Source organism: Canis lupus, chromosome 22, assembly GCF_048164855.1.
Source record: "Canis lupus baileyi chromosome 22, mCanLup2.hap1, whole genome shotgun sequence".
In the NCBI taxonomy this organism is placed as follows: domain Eukaryota; kingdom Metazoa; phylum Chordata; class Mammalia; order Carnivora; family Canidae; genus Canis; species Canis lupus.
Genome location: NC_132859.1, coordinates 11,174,757 through 11,191,483, shown reverse-complemented (window position 1 = coordinate 11,191,483; position 16,727 = coordinate 11,174,757). Strand labels below are relative to the sequence as shown.

Genomic DNA, 16,727 nt, shown 5'->3' with positions numbered 1-16,727 from the left:
TTTCTTGGACCTATCTTGCAAAAATGGAAACCAAAATGCATTTTCAAGAGTATCCCTACAATATTATTTTGGTTACTACAAAACAGAAAAGAAATCATGGGATGCCTGGGTGGCTCAGTGGTTGAGCATCTGCCTTCCGTTCAGGACGTGATCCCGGGGTTCCAGGATCAAGTCCCACGTCGGGCTCCCTTTGAGGATCCTGCTTCTCCCTCTGCCTATGTCTCTGCCTCTCTCTGTGTGTCTCTCCTAAATAAATAAGTTAAAAATCTTAAAAAAAAAAAAAAAAAAGAAAGAAATCCTGTATCTAATAATAGAATAATGGTTATACAAATTATGGCATAACTCCATAACAGATATCAAAATATTACTTAAAAATCATGATTGGAACAGTATTTAAAGCCATAAGAAGGGGCAGCCCGGGTGGCTCAGCGGTTTGGCGCCGCCTTCAGTTTGGGGCGTGATCCTGGGGACCCGGGATCGAGTCCCACGTCGGGCTCCCTGCATGGAGACTGCTTCTCCCTCTGCCTCTTTCTCTCTCTCTCTCTCTCTCTCTGTCTCTCATAAATAAATAAAATCTTTAAAAAAAAAAAAGCCATAAGAAGATACTTACAATGTAGTGTTTTGTGAATATGATAGAATGTAAAATTATCTCTTTACACTTGTCAATATGTGTATGTATCTTGATTTTATAATGAAAACATACGAAGAAATGTGAACCAAAAAAAAGGGAAAAAAATACCAAATGTTTTACATTGTTTACTAATGATAGTGGAAATACGGACAAATTTATTCTTCTTAAATCTCTTTGTTTTCATTTATATGCATTTATTTTCATTATAAGCAAAATACAATTTTTAAATGAAGTTATACCATCTTCATTAAGTCTGTTGTATCTTAGTTCTTACTGACTCCCACTGGTGCTTCAACATTTCTTACAATAGATTTGTCACTTTTTACTAGTTTCAGAATGATTTACAGATGAAAAATATGATTAGAAAGGGTTAAACTGTTTATTGGGGCACATGTCATCAAAATACATCTGGATTCACCAAAGATTTATTTTTTATCTTCATCAAAAGGAGAGCAAAAATATTTGAGATTTATCGTTTTAAACATACACACATAAAACCAAGAGTTTAAAATGCTGTATTAGCATTTATTAATCTAATCCATCCATTTCCAACCTAGTTTTGTTTGTTTATTCATTTTAACTTTGAAGTGTATGTACTTACCATTTGGAATTGTCAAAAATTATCAAAAATAAGCTAAACAAGTAAGTTTAAAAAAATAATAAATGGCATGTGTAGTTGGCGAAGAACTTAGATAAGTAAAGTAAAACTTAGATAAGTAAAAAAAAAAAACTTACCTAGATAAGTAAAACAAAGCATTGTATGTCCTAACTCCAAGTAATTTCAAGGAAGCCCAACATTCTAATTATAATGCAGGATACTCCTGCAGATTTGCTCAGCTACAAGCTTATTTATACTTTCTGCTATGGGCAAAGAAACTACAAAAGTTATAAAAAAGATTACATGAAAACCAAACTTTCAAATAAAAATCATGAAAAGTAAATCTGTGATTGTGAAGTTATGATGATGCACAAAGTTTGCTCTTGTACTTTCACTTTCATGAATACTTAAGAAGTGGAGTCAAAGTAAATCCTTCCTTCCTAAATGAGCCAGAATTTTTTCTGTTATCTCTTAACCTTCTCAAATTCCAGAAGCCTTAAATAAGCCCCAGTTGTTTCATCTCAGAAAAGTGACTTTAGTCAGCTAAGTAATTACTGAAAACTAATAGGGTGTTGTGTGAGATGAAAGCACTAGAAAACAAGAAAATGAATGAATAGCTGAAAGTCAAACAAACACTATAAAATTGTAATTAGAAATAATTTGCACTACACTGTCCTCCACATAAGTTATGATCTACTTTAAAAACAAGAGGAGGATAAGGGGAAATAAATTCCTATTACTTAGCTGCCTCTATTTTATAGTTTTATTTTTCTTATGACTTTCTTCAGCAGTTGGTCTTGAAACTCGAGAAAGCATTCAAGAATCTTAGAACTTTATAATAGACTTTCATGTTAGTAAGTAGAGCATGTGTTTCATGTAATGCTGACTCCATGCTTGCATCCCCACTGTCAAAGACATAAAATTCTGAAATTACTGAGTGATCTGTCAAGCTTCAAGAATAATTACTGAAAAAAAAAATCATAAAAAAAAATAAATGTTGAAGCTACATTTCTCTAACTCCTTTGGAGCTAAGTTCCAGATGAAAATCATGCTCCATCTTTCAGATTCATGTGTATGAGATGTGGAAGACAGATGGTCTTCTCTCCCTGACTTCTGGCTATTTCCACTAGTAAGCATGTTTTCACAAAATGTGGAGTTACTCTACATCAGTGTTCCAGTCTTCCATTTTGTGCAGGAAGAGAAGAAGAAAGGGAGAAAAAGAGACAGGGAGGGAGACACATAGGCAGACAGACATGCTGCTGAGGCAGCTGAATTCTACTTCCTAGAGTCTAGTCACCAGCTTCATGTGAGTAAGAAGTCAGTGGAGATAGCTTCCTGACCCCTGAATTATAGCTACAGCAAGGTATTCATAACTCAACAGACCTACCCTCAAACTGTAATTAGGTAGTAACTCCCTACTTCCTAGAACTTCCCTGTTCTAAGTATCAGGCTGAGGGTTCAGCCTAAAGCCTGACCTTCCAGCCTTTCCCATAATTGTGTAAGCCCATTTGTTAAACTTGTTAAATCTCTTTCTGCTCAAAATATCTAAAATAGCTTCTCTTTTCTGAATGGAACTCTGACAGGCATAGGTGCCCACCCCTCTTGGTAGTTGGGACTGAGGTGAGCCATGGGTTACCAGACCCCTGTAGGATCCAAAGACAAAGAAACTTACAGAGGCTTGTGGTTCTAAGGCATAGCAATTCACAGACTTGATACCCACAATAAGAGACACTGTTGTCCTCTTACAGGTAAATCCAACAGAGAATATGAAGTTAATTCACATGGAAAGAAGGGTAATAACATATTAAACACCTAATTAAGCAATAGATTATATATTAGCAAGGGGGGGAGGACAAAGAACCATTTATAGAATACATCACTTAATACCTCTAGATTCCGTTTCTTGGATTAGAGAAATAGGAACAGTAGTAAAAGAAAATATTAAAATCAGTCATCTTTAAGAAAGTTTCCAGCTGCAATAAAATGATTTTTGGAGAACACTCTGATAAGTGACATCAAAAACAGCTTCATGAATGGGAAACATGGAGGTCTTAAAAAGGACAAGTGGGATTCTGACAGTAGGAGGGAACTGGAAAAACAGGTATGATTTAAGAAAGGCAAAAGTATGGCTGGACAGTGAGAAGTATGGTATGAATACAGAGTGAAAACTGGGAAATAATAAATACATGGGGAAGGTACTGGAAGCTTCTGAACAGGGCAGTGAAATTAGAAACATTTGGAGCCAGTTAATTCTTTCTCATGGCGGATGTGCTGTGCATTGTAGGATGTTTTAGCAGCATCCCTGACCACCACCCACAGAATGCCAGTAGCACCCACCACCACTCATGGCACTTAAAAATGTCTCCAAGTGTTACCAAATATCCCCTCGGGGCAAAATCACTCCTGATTAAGAGCTACTGGACTCTAGAAAGATTAATATGAAAAGATGACATAGAGTAATAATTAAAGAAGCAATTATAACTATCTCATTCTGTGATATGTGCGCAGAGCAAGAGTTGCAAACACACATTAGTGAAGAGGCCAGGTGGAAGCTGTGGTGAGCTCTTCTCAGTATCAGCCAGCTGTTGTTGACATGGGAAGGCAAATCCATGCTTCCAGGTCTTCCTTCCCCACCTCCCCTTCCACGAGAAATAAATTCCAGATTTTTAAGTAAAATCTCCTGATTTTAAAAACATAGGACTTAGTTCAAGCTTTCTGGAAACCAATAAATAGGCTGGGTTTAACCCTCAAGCTGCCCAAGATCTGCAGCCTGGACTAAGGTGTCGATAGCTTGGAGGGTATTTAGGAGGAAAAATTAATGGATCCTGATAGACTGATCAAACAAACCAACTCTAAAAAGACACTTTTGAGAAAAGGTGGAAAAATGAACTTATATAGGCATTAGATGAAATGAAGAAATTGCTACTGAGTGTGACAATGGTATTAAGATTATGTTTTAAAAAAAGATGTTTGAGATATTTAGTTATATGTTATATATGGATATGCTTTCCATTACAGATTTTAAAAAAACAGCAAGAGAAAATAATGATTGGAACTCAACATATTTGACTATCAAGAATAAATCAGGGATGCCTGGGTGGCTCAGCGGTTGGGTGTCTGCCTTTGGCTCAGGGCATGATCCCCGAGTCCCAGGATAGAGTCCCACATCGGGCTCCCTGCATGGAGCCTGCTTCTCCCTCTTCCTATGTCTCTGCTTCTCTCTCTCTCTCATGAATAAATAAATAAAATCTTAAAAAAAAAAAAAAGAATAAATCAGAGGAATGGGGAAAGTGACTTCAAGGATTTGAATTTGAGTAAATAAAGAACATCAACAAAGAGACTACACCACTAAATTTATTGTTTATTTCCTTTGTGTTCCCCTGGAAAAAACTATCTTTATATCTCAACTTGTTAAAACTTATTTTCTAGAATTTATTGACAACCTCTACTTTTCTCTCATTACCAATCAGAATACATGAATTAATTCTATACCTTAATTCTAGGTTCCACTTTAGAATAAGGGTAATTAGAATTCTACTGTTTAAAATAATAACTTTAGGGCAGCCCCGGTGGCTCAGCGGTTTAAGCGCCACCTTCAGTCCAGGGCGTGATCCTGGAGACCGGGGATCAAGTCCCACATCAGGCTCCCTGCATGGAGCCTGCTTCTCCCTCTGCCTGTGTCTCTGCCTCTCTCTCTCTCTCTCTCTGTGTGTGTCTCTCATGAATAAATAAATAAAATCTTTAAAAAAAAATAAAATAATAACTTTAGTTAGTGGCAGTTATGGAGTAATTTCTGTTCACAAACCCTGTGCTAAGCCTTTTACAGGCATTATCACATTTAATGCGCAAACCAACCCTAGGTGACAATTATCATTACAAAGAAACTATGATTCAGTGAGGTTAAGTAACTTGTTCCAAGGATAATCAGCAAATAAGTGGTAGAGGGGGATTTAAATTTAGGCTCTCTGATTCCAAAACCTCATCCCCTTAACCATTACCTTACCATTGTCTCCCACGTGGCATCTTTTATAAAATCTTACCTATCCACTCATCCATAAAGAGTAGCCCACGATGGCACTGCTGATACTGGTGCAATAGCACCATTCAGGGACTTGCTAGAGAGAAAAGGGGGCTGACTGTTTAGGATTTTATACCCTATGAAAAAACCCTATGCTTACACTTGTGGGATATAAAAATACCAACTACTTTATGTTAAATAACAATACAAAAGTTAGTTTATCATTTTTTAAAATAGGTCTTTCTTTATTTCTTTAACCTTACCTACTTTATGGGAAAAACATCTGCTAATGCTTACTTGCTTATTCAAGAAATCACAGTTAATCTCCAAAAACAACATCCAGGCTAAATGGTTCTGTGATTTTTGGTAATCTTACGCTTGAAAAAGTAACAACTGTATATATTTTCAAAATTAAGCTACCCTCTTCCCCCTGCAATTGTTTTATTTGAACTGCTTCCTTCAATTTACACAAAATCCCTCTGTAAACAGCAGCGGGGGGGAGCCAAGAAAAGAGAAAAAGCACTGGGCACTACCATCTCCCCCTAAGATTGGGTCTAAGATGATGCCACTCACAAGATATGTTCCATTCTTCGGGTGCAAACATAAGTAGAATAAATGCTACTATGACAATGCTCGAGCAGGATACCAAAGAAAATTCCAGATAAAAAGGCATTCCAACTTTCTACTCCATTCTTAAGGATTAACAGTAAATCTCCATGACTAGAGACACATGCATGCATACAGAGACAGATACTCACAAATTCTTTTCTCCCATAAATTGATTTTCTTCTCATTTACCATGTTCCTAGTTTATAAATGCAGTCATATTTTACAGATATTTAGTGAATCTAAAAATTAGATGATTTGATTAACTGTTCCAGGAACAGTTCGGAAGAGGGTCTCCAATTTTTAAACAGTACATTTCATCAAAATTTTTTTCTAGGGGAGCCTGGGTGGCTCAGTGGTTGAACGTCTCTGCCTTTTGCTCAGGTCGCGATACCAGGGTTCTGGGATTGAGTCCCACATCAGGCTCCCCTCAGGGAGACTGCCTCTCCCTCTGCCCCTCTCTGAGTGTCTCTTATGAATAAATAAATAAAATCTTTCAAAAAGAAAAAATCTTTTTCTAATTTTAAAGAATTACTAGCATCATTTTTGTTAACCGGCAGGACTTAAACAGTCAAGATTGAAGCAGAAGAATATAGTTATTTTTAAAAACAGCTTACAGGGCAGCCCAGGTGGCTCAGCGGTTTAGCACCGCCTTCAGACCAGGGCGTGACCCTGGAGACCCGGGATTGAGTCCCACGTCGGGCTCCCTGCATGGAGCCTGCTTCTCCCTCTGCCTGTGTCTCTGCCTCTCTCTCTCTCTCTCTCTCTCTGTCTCTATGAATAAATAAAAATCTCTAAAAAACAAAAAACAAAAAAAACAGCTTACAGTACTTAAATGTACTGAAGAATATATGATTCCTTTCAGAAGCCAGAAAATAGCTTCATATAAACACCAGACTATTTTCCTCTCTCACATTAAAACACTTGGAATATTTTTAAATGTAAATATAATTAGAGTTATTCTTAGACGGACTTTGTTACCTCTCAATCAAAAGTTAATTAGGAAAAAAAGCAATATCGAGGCCTGTCCAAGTCCAGCTCCTGGGAGACTAACTAGAATATTAAAGTACAAAACAACTTTGTATCTATGCTTCCTTTGGCATAACCAATGTGTTAATAGTAAGTTTCCTTCAGGCCTGTTTTCTGATTCCAGCAGCCTCTGCCTCTACTCCACATCCTGACTCTTAGGATTCAGGAGACATCAAATAAACAGAGGTATAAAGAACATAAATTACAAAGGAAGTCTGGAGAAGCAAGGCAATTGGCTCAAGGTTGGTGAATAAAAGGGTTAGAACTTAGATCATGATTTCCTGAGGCCCAGATGTCAGTGCTCTTCCCTGTAGGCCAGGCCACTTCACCTTAAGTGCTCCTTCCATTTGTTCAGTTTTATATATATGCATTGCTTCTCCCATAAGTATCTTAGAATTTTAGTGTGGAGCAGGAACTGAGCCTGGTATGTTTTTTGTTTGTTTCGTTTTCCTATTTTCCCTTTACATAAGGCAACACAACACAGACTAGTCATTGAATAAATACTCGCTGAACTAAATTTTGAGATATTAATTGTGATATTCAGAGAATTCCACCAAGGGAATTATTCTTAGCATGCTTTGTATCTAAGAAGTTACAACATGTTAGTTACTTCTAGAAAAAATGTATTCCAGGAGAATTTTTAAAGTTTAGTTAATTAAATAAATAGAGATTTATTAAAGTATGTAGACTCATAAAAGCAAATGTAAATAGCTACTCAAAACCAAGAATTAAAGCAATGCTATAAAAACTATTGGGAAAAAAATGCATAAAAACTTTCACTCACACAGAAGAAAATAGTTTGTCTAATGGCTAGGGTTATCTTGATATGTCCTATGAAACTATAAAGATACTAGTCTACCTACGTCTAGGGAAAACAGTCATATTTCTCCTCTACTATTCACACACAATACTTCTGATACCAGATATGTAGATTTTTTTTCCCCACGCTGGCCAATTTTCCCACACCAGGCATGTGTCCTGCAATTTAATTCAATTCAACTAGAATTAGCACAGACCCTGCAGGTTAAGATTCAGTCCCACAAGAATGCTCCCATTTCAGATGCCAATCACAAGCAGTAGGTCCCCAGGTTACCCACAACTTCTGTCTGACTTGACTACAAATCAGAAGTTCCCAACACCCCCTCCTCAGGTTTGATAATTTACTAGAGCAGCCCACAGAACCCAGGAAAACAGTTGACTATGGCAAATTTACTACAAAGGATATTTTAGAATGAACAGCTATATGAAAGAAGCCCATGTGACCCCATTGATTTGGGGTACACCACCTTTCTCGCATTTAGATGCAATCATCAACCCAGAGGTTCTCCAAACCCCACGCTTTTTGTAAAGGCTTCACCATGTAGGCATAGTCAATTATTGACTTATTTTCTAACCCCTCTTCTTCTACAGAAGAGGAGTTTTAGGGCTGAAAGCTTCAAGTTTCCTTCTTTCCTTCTTTCTTTCTTTCTTTTTTTTTTTTTTTAAGAGTTATTTATTTTAGAGAGAGAGTGTGTGCATGCACTGGGGAAGGATCAGAGGGAGAGGGAAACAGAATCTCAAGCAGACTCCCACTGAGTGCAGAGCCCCACACGGGGCTCCACTCATGACTCCAAGATCATAAGTTGAGCCAAAACCAAGAGTCTTAACTGACTGAACCACCCAGGTGCCCCTGAACACTTCAAGCTTCTAATCATGGCTTAATCTTTCTGGTGATCAGCCCCCATTCAAGAGCCCATCAAGAGTCACCTCATTAGAACAAAAGATGTTCTTTTCACCCAGGAAATTCTAAGGGATTTAGTAGTTATATGACAAACTCCTATCACTCGAAAATTACAAGGGTTTTAGAAGCTATGTAGCAAGAACCAGGATCAAAGACCAAATATTATCAGAGACCAGGAACAGAGATCAAAATATGTATTTCTTATTATTTCATAACCTATTAACACAAACTTAAAAAGTCCATGATTTTATGGACTGCAATACAGGAGAAGAAAAAGCTCTCTGTAGAAAGGAACGTGGTAGGAAGAAATAGAAATGGGATAGAAAAGTAGAGAAAGAAAAGCTGAGCAAGGACACAGAACCTAGGAACCCCCCAAACTATTCCAGGTATGCAGGTCTCTAATTATACTTAAGTCAGAATAGAGTAAGAACTCTGAGTCTCTACTTTGTAAGTCTGTTGATTTCTTTGCTTTGGTGGTTTTCCAGTTTGGAGTTATGTTTTGTTTTCCCCTTGGTTACCTAGTAAAGTCACTGTTTAAAAAATTCCAACCCTGTTTAAACTAAACTAAGAAGAAAAGGAGAATTGTCCTTCTCTAGATGTGGCCGACAAGAATTTCAGAGGGTCTGGACAAGCAGAGCACTCTGGTCACAGTTGTGGTGCCAGCTGGAGGCCAGGAAAGACCTCGCATGGCTAGAGCAGGAGACGCGGGACCTCTGAAGACAAGGGGCCTCAGAGCTGGCTTGGGCATGACTGGAAAATCCCATCAAAGGACCAGTTTGCTCACTGCATAACAGCTCTGTGAGACTTCCCTAGATGATTGAATTAGAGAGGTCATTTTAGTCTGCCTGCAAAATATCTGCCAGCTTCTTCTTTTTCTTTTTTTTTTTTTTTTAAGAAGTGATTTAAATTCTATATTTGCTGATTTTTTTTTTTTGAGGTATTGAAATAGCTGCTGGTGTTTATCATCCTGATAGAAACAGGATGAAAAGGATTAAATGTTTAAAGAACCAGTTGGAGAATACATTTAAAATATCTAAAAGTAACTGGCTACCTTCTTAGCCCTGTGTGTAGTACCTGTAAGTAATTAGCACCCTAAGGCCCCATGAGAGCTGTGGTTCCGAACTAATGAAACAGACTAGTCAATGACAGAGCCTAGTTAATGGGACCAAGGCTCTGTGCTGAGACTCTGTGGCCACTGGAATTAAAAATCATAGCTTCTGGAGTTTTTTTATGAACAATGCCCAGAATCAGGAACCCAAGACTTCCGGGTTTCTATGAACATCTTCCACTTGCTGCTGTGCCTGCAGAAGGGTGACGCTGTGTGGCATGATGCATACTCAACTTGCTGTACTTGAGTATCTGAGGCTGACCGTAGATGGTGATGAAAGAAATAAAAATTGCGTCTGCTTGGGCAGCCCGGTGGCTCAGCGGTTTAGCGCCGCCTTCAGCCCCGGGTGTGATCCTGGAGACCAGGGATCGAGTCCTATGTCGGGCTCCCTGCATGGAGCCTGGTTCTCCCTCTGCCTCTCTCTCTCAGTGTCTCTCATGAATAAATAAATAAAATCTTTAAAAAAAAAATTGCATGTGCTTGAAAGTTCCTTCATGCCATAAGAACCTTTACCTTGTGATGTCAACATAATAGAGGAGTAGAACCACATTAGCACTTAAATCAAAGGAAAACCTTTACTCTTTGTCTTTGAAGGAACTTTAAAACCGATAAATAGTAACTAGAAAATAAATAGGAGAATCCTTTCTACAAATTTGAGAATGTAATCCTAAAGAAAATGAATAGATGACCAGTAAATGTAATACACACTGGGACGTCTTATGAACCCAAAATAATGAAAGCAATTACGAAAATCAACATAACAATCAATATAACTGGCGTCCCTGTTCCAGTCCCACAGCGGGCTCCCCGCAGGGAACCTGCTTCTCCCTCTACCTATGTCTCTGCCTTTCTCTCTGTGTCTTTCATGAATGAATAAATAAAATATTTTTAAAAATAAAATAAATAAAAATTAAGTGAAGTTATTAACAGAAATCAATTTCCCTCTCTTAAAGTACAAAAGAAAATACATAACGGAAATCTTTCCTTTGTGTATAAAAATAACATACTTCTACTCTTTGAATTTTGTTTTAAAATACAGTTATCCTGAGTGGGAGATACTGAAAGTTATTTTTTAACGATAAGCAACAGTTTTTGAAGGGGCATTCTTATGACACAAATAGGGTAGTAGTAACTTCTGTGCTGTTAGACTACTCTCAGTAACGGCATTTCCAAACACAGGCGGCAACAGTAAGGCTGTATAGCTAGTAAGCAGTATAAGATAACACATCATAACACACTCTATTATTCTACTACTCAGGATGACTATTTCTTGGCTAACTATAATCTCGATAGCTCTAAAAATTAGTTCTGTTATTTAAGGTTAATTCAGTGAGGCAAGCAGATCACTGCAAATGCAAACTAGTAAAATGTAAAAGAAAAATATCTGTCACTTTAAGAGCCACGTATTTCTCAGTTTAGCCTAATTCATAGCAACTGCTAAAGAAAAATAAAAGTACTCATTGATAAATGTGCTAATAATTTTCTCCCAGGAACTGAGCCACAAATTCATAACCAAGTTTCTAGACCAAAATTCTAGAACACCCACAAGCTATGAAGAAGAAATATGCATCTCCTTTTCCATCAATCATCAATGTTTTATTCCTTTTTGATCATGAGTACACTATTTACACCACAGCACGTGTCTAGTTAGCATCGAGTGCCATGTTTTAAAAGTCGTAACAGAGAAGCTGTATCTTTGAATTAAAAACACCATAGAAATCACTGGAAAGTCTAAAATGAAAAACAGACCTTTCAAATGTCCAGAATCAGCTGCTACTGTCCAGAATCCAGCTCCTTCCAAGAGAGCAACAGATCTGCATGAGCCACAGCTTAAACGGAAATGTCATGTCCTAAGGCAAGGATCCACAAACTTTTTCTTTACAGGACCAGATAGTAAATAATCTATATTTTGCAAGCCATACAGTCTCAGGGGCAACTATTTGACTCTGCCTTACAGCACCAAAGCGCCACAAACAATATGTACATAAATAAGTGTGCCTGTCTGCCAATAAAACTTGATGGACCCTGACTGTTGAGTTTCATATAACTTTCACATGTCACGATATACTACTTTCCATTTGATATTTTCAACCATTTAAAAATAGGAAAACTTGGGATGCCTGGGTGGCTCAGCGGTTGAGCGTCTGCCTTCGGCTCAGGGCGTGATCCCGGGGTCTTGGGGATCAGGGATCGAGTCCTGCATCAGGTTCCCTGCAAGAAGCCTCTGCCTCTCTCTGTGTGTCTCTCATGAATAAATAAATAGAATAGAAAAACAAACAAATACAGAAAAACTATTGTTAACTCACCAGCCATACAAAAACAGACAGCTGTGGCCTGCCAGATTTGGCTTACGGGCCACAGTTTGCCACCCTGGCCTAGGGCCCAGTTTTCCTTCAGCCTGTGCCAATCCCTTTCTCCTCCATTTACATAAACCTACAAATATGTGCTTTCCTTTTAGCAAAGCATTCCTTTTGCTTCTTTAGGTCTCTAAAGTCTAGGCTCTATTATTTCCCATAAGTCCCAAAAGTCCAACAGAACAATAAGAAAGTCAACGAAGAGCACAGCCTGGAGAAAGGACACAAGCTCCACCTGTGTTGCTTTCCAGCTATGTGATCCTTTGCAAGTTACATAACCATTCCAAGTCTCCACTTCACCATTCATAAAATTAAAAAAAAAAAAAAAAAATCATGGTATCCAATCACCTGAGAGTATTTCTGAAGGTGTGACTTTACATTGAGTAAGGTAAGTAGAACAGAAAAATATAACCTGGGAGAAGAGCTGCTAAACCACATTTCAGAAACAAAGCCTTGCTAGATATTTCATTGATAAATTGCTAGATCATGATAGTGTATGGGTCCACAAGTAGAGAAAAGAAGTACAGTGAAAATAGTTAAAATCCTGGAAAAATGCAATCTCACTGCATTCCACTTTTCAAAATTCTACAAGTGGGCCAGACACTGAGAATCTTCATGTTACAACAGGGAAGGTACTGTGAGGAGCACAAAAATGAATAACTTAGTCCCTCATTTTAAAGAATTTATAATTTATTAAACAAAACAAAAAAAATCTAACATACATTTTGTGTGTGTGTGTGTGTGTGTGACCCTTTTACACACTGAAAACTTTATTTTAGCTGTTTGCCCAGACAACCCTTCTGATGCAGGTCACCTGCTCCCCCCCTTACTTCGTAAGCAGGGCACACTGCCCCTCACTGTGTCCCCAGTCTCGGGGCTACTAGCAGGAGCACATTACAGCAGGGGGATGCACCCGCTGGCACTCCTCACCATAAAGGCTCTCCTCCTCAAGGTAGTAATGACCCAGAATGAAAGAGGAGTGTGTTTCCAGGGGTGTGCACTTTTTTTTTTTTTTTTGATTTTTACTTATTTATTTTACTGGGCAGGGAGGGTAGAGAGTCTTAAGCAGACTCTGTGCTGAGCAGGGAACCTGACTCGGGCTTGATCTCACAAGCCTGGGACCAGGGCTTGAGCTGAAACCAAGAGTTGGAGGCCCAACCAACAGCGCCATCTAGGCGCCCCAAGGGCAAGCACTTTGGACTCAGCCCTGGGGGCCTCTCCTTCCCTCAGCTGAGATCCCCAACTCCAACCCAGAGGTATGATTGATATAAACCAACCACATTACAAAGTTAGAAAGTGAGCCAAACAAAAGCTAGTAAGGGATGGGGCGCCTCGGTGGCTCAGTCCGTGGAGCATCCGACTTGATTTCAGCTCAGGTCATGATTTCAGGGTCCTAAGAGTGAGAGCCCCGCACCCAACCCCATGTGTCAGGCTCCACATTCAGCAGGGAGTCTGTGAGATTCTGTATCTCCCTCTCCCCCACTCAAATAAATAAATAAATCTTAAAAAAAAAAAAAAAAAGATAGTAAGGGGAAGAATTTCCCGAGTTAGTTTTAACAATGAATAGAATTTGAGGAGAACCAACAGACATAAAAACTTGAGAATACTGTATATGTATGTATCTAGAATAGTAGGGTATGTGGATTAACAATTCCACCAGACATTACTAAACTGTTCTCCAAAGATGATGTGCTTCTATTAACAGTCTGTGGGTTCCCATCCTTACAACAGCTATTATGATCAGAGTTTATTTTTAAAATGTTTAAAAACAAAAAACAAAAAAATAAATAAATAAATAAAATGTTTTAATCAGGGATCCCTGGGTGGCGCAGCGGTTTAGCGCCTGCCTTTGGCCCAGGGCGAGATCCTGGAGACCCGGGATCGAATCCCATGTCGGGCTCCCGGAGCATGGAGCCTGCTTCTCCCTCTGCCTGTGTCTCTGCCTCTCTCTCTCTCTCTCTCTCTTTCTCTCTGTGTGTGACTATCATAAATAAATAAAAAAAATGCTTTAATCAATGTGATGGGTAGAAAAAGGTATCTCAATTTAACTTGCTATCCTCACATTCTCCATAGGTGTTTCATAGGTCCCTTTTCATATTATGAAATAAAAGGCATAGTCTGCTTAAGCATGAGTCGTTCTGTGGCTACAGCCCAGGCACAGAAAGTACGCAGAAGACAAGGATCTCTCTCCCTTCCAGAGGTTTCTGCAGGACCTTGGTCTTTCCCTCTCCACCCCAAAAATTGCCAGTTTGCATCAGCAGAAGGGACAAACCTTTCCTTTCCTCCCTGAATGTGCCAGAGTAAATTAAAGAGTTCATAAATGAACATGGTTGAAAAATACTGGTCTTGACAGAAACATCTGAAACCATTTCCTCCATTTTTGCCCAAAACTTGGTTTCTGCCCACTTTAGATCATGAAATAGCCAAGATACCTTAGAAAACACAAAAAAAAGTTTTGATCCAAGACTGGAGACTTGGTTGTAAACACTGGACAGATATACATCCACTCTTCTCCTCTCATCCAGAAAGCAGAAAAGTATAGGAAAGATAAATTATGGTATTAACCTGATTTGTGGACACTCATTAGGAGGCTTTTGCCTTGAAGGCTCCACACAGATAAAATTTTAAGGGAAAATACCTATAAGTAATTCTAGGAGAAAATAATTGTTTTTAACCAAAATCTTATTTAGATTCTTTCCATGCTAAAAACAAAGTTGCAACCAAATAGGAATGAACACAGTACACGGCAAAAGCCTCTGAAAGGTATAAGTAAAACCAGTGTTCTCAATCCTGGTCAACACACAGCATCAAAGAAAGCTAGGAAAAAACATATTCCAAAACTTGATTAATGTGATTCAAATAGCACATTCCTTACTACAGTGGAAAAATGGAAAATCACTATAAACATTTGCTTTCAAAAAGGAGTTGCTAGTATCATTCCAGTAACACTATAATGCCTCATTGCTCCAGATACACATTGATTTTTCTAATCTAGGGGTTTTCAACCCTGGGAAATTTTGCCCTTCAGGAGACATTTGGACATTTTTCAATCTGAGCCATTTTCCATTCTCACATGTGGAGGAGGGTGCTATTGGTATCTAGTGGGTAGGGGCCAAGGATGTCGCTAAACATAGCACAATGCACTGGACAGTACCCCCACCCCAATAAATAATTATCTGGCACAAAATGTCAATTGGGCCTAGAAAGCCTGGTCTAATCTACTTCTTCATGGCTAATTGGGGCACGGTGACAAATACAGATAGATAGAGACGGTAAGTACTTTTCTTAAAGACCTCCTATGAAGTGAGACAAGTTAGAGTTCTTAAGTTCACTTGACAGATAAATGAAAGGGTCCAAGTTAGCAATTTTCGGTTATAATATTTTAGGGAGAAACTGAAACATAGTCCAGGATTCTGGCAGTGTTATGGAGCAGTGTACTGTCTATATTTATCATCTCATCTCATTTACCTACACAAAGATTCATAATCAAACTGACTACCGCTGCCTCCAGGTATTACAAATTAATATTTTCCTGCATTTAGGTGCTAACTGAATTCCCCATGCCTACCCACCAAAATCAACCAGACCTCAGATTTCAGAAGTGGGTTTTATGTGGTCAGTTTCTTTTTTTTTTTTTTTTATGATAGTCACAGAGAGAGAGAGAGAGAGAGAGAGGCAGAGACACAGGCAGAGGGAGAAGCAGGCTCCATGCACCGGGAGCCTGATGTGGGATTCGATCCCGGGTCTCCAGGATCGCGCCCTGGGCCAAAGGCAGGCGCTAAACCGCTGCGCCACCCAGGGATCCCTATGTGGTCAGTTTCTGAGGAAAACATTCATATCTAAAATTCTCTTTCCCTTATGTTACAGTCCATTAAAACTTTACTGTCCAGCTCCATGAAACTTTTTAAAAGCCAGAGTGGGAAAGCAAGATGCTTTGGACTATAAGCCTGGAGGAAGCTACAAAGAGATGCCTTCTATAAAAAGGGGAGGGGGATGATGGTAATGCACTGAAATAAAATATACAAAGGCTGGAGAAGTCCCTCTAAAAGCAGCAAAGCCCTTGGAGATTTATTATTTCCTAGTAAGGTTGCCTTGGGTGCTCCAACAAAGAAAGTCATTTTTCTGGGGATATATTTTTTTTTAATGTCTCCATTTCCAAGTTTGCTGAAGGCGCTTGTCTATTTTCTAGGTGTTACACTAAAAGAGAATTTGAAAAAAAAAAAAAAAAACTCAGTTCAAATCTACAGGAACCACACAGGGTTCAGAAATCCATTACGAAACCACCAAATTTATCTGGGAGAAAGAAAAGCATCATGTAACGGACAAAAATCCATCTGCACACTGAAGTTTCTCAAGCTGACAAAGCAAGTACTGTTTGGCAGGAATGCAGAATGATGGGCATGTTAGCTCCCTGGAACCTCCTGAAACACTTACTACTGCTTAGATGGACTAGCTGGGTTCTACACCAAATGGCATCTTCTGACTGTAACCCTGAAACAGAAATTTGCCCTTGTGCTTAAAGTTTGAGCAGAAAAACGCCCTATTTACTTAAAAAAAAAAAAAAAAGGAAAGGAAAAAGGACAAAATGATCCTAATTTTAAAAAAAGAAGCAGTACAGCAGCACAAGGACATTTAAGCGCAAGATCCAGTTTCAGAGAGTCCA

General features: G+C 38.7%; 1 protein-coding gene across 2 annotated transcripts in view; it reads right to left on the bottom strand.

Moving 5' to 3' along the window:
- PLOD2 (procollagen-lysine,2-oxoglutarate 5-dioxygenase 2) overlaps positions 1-16,727 on the bottom strand; it is a 93,695-nt gene that overhangs the window by 76,130 nt on the left and 838 nt on the right. The gene's annotated exons all lie outside the window — the stretch shown is intronic.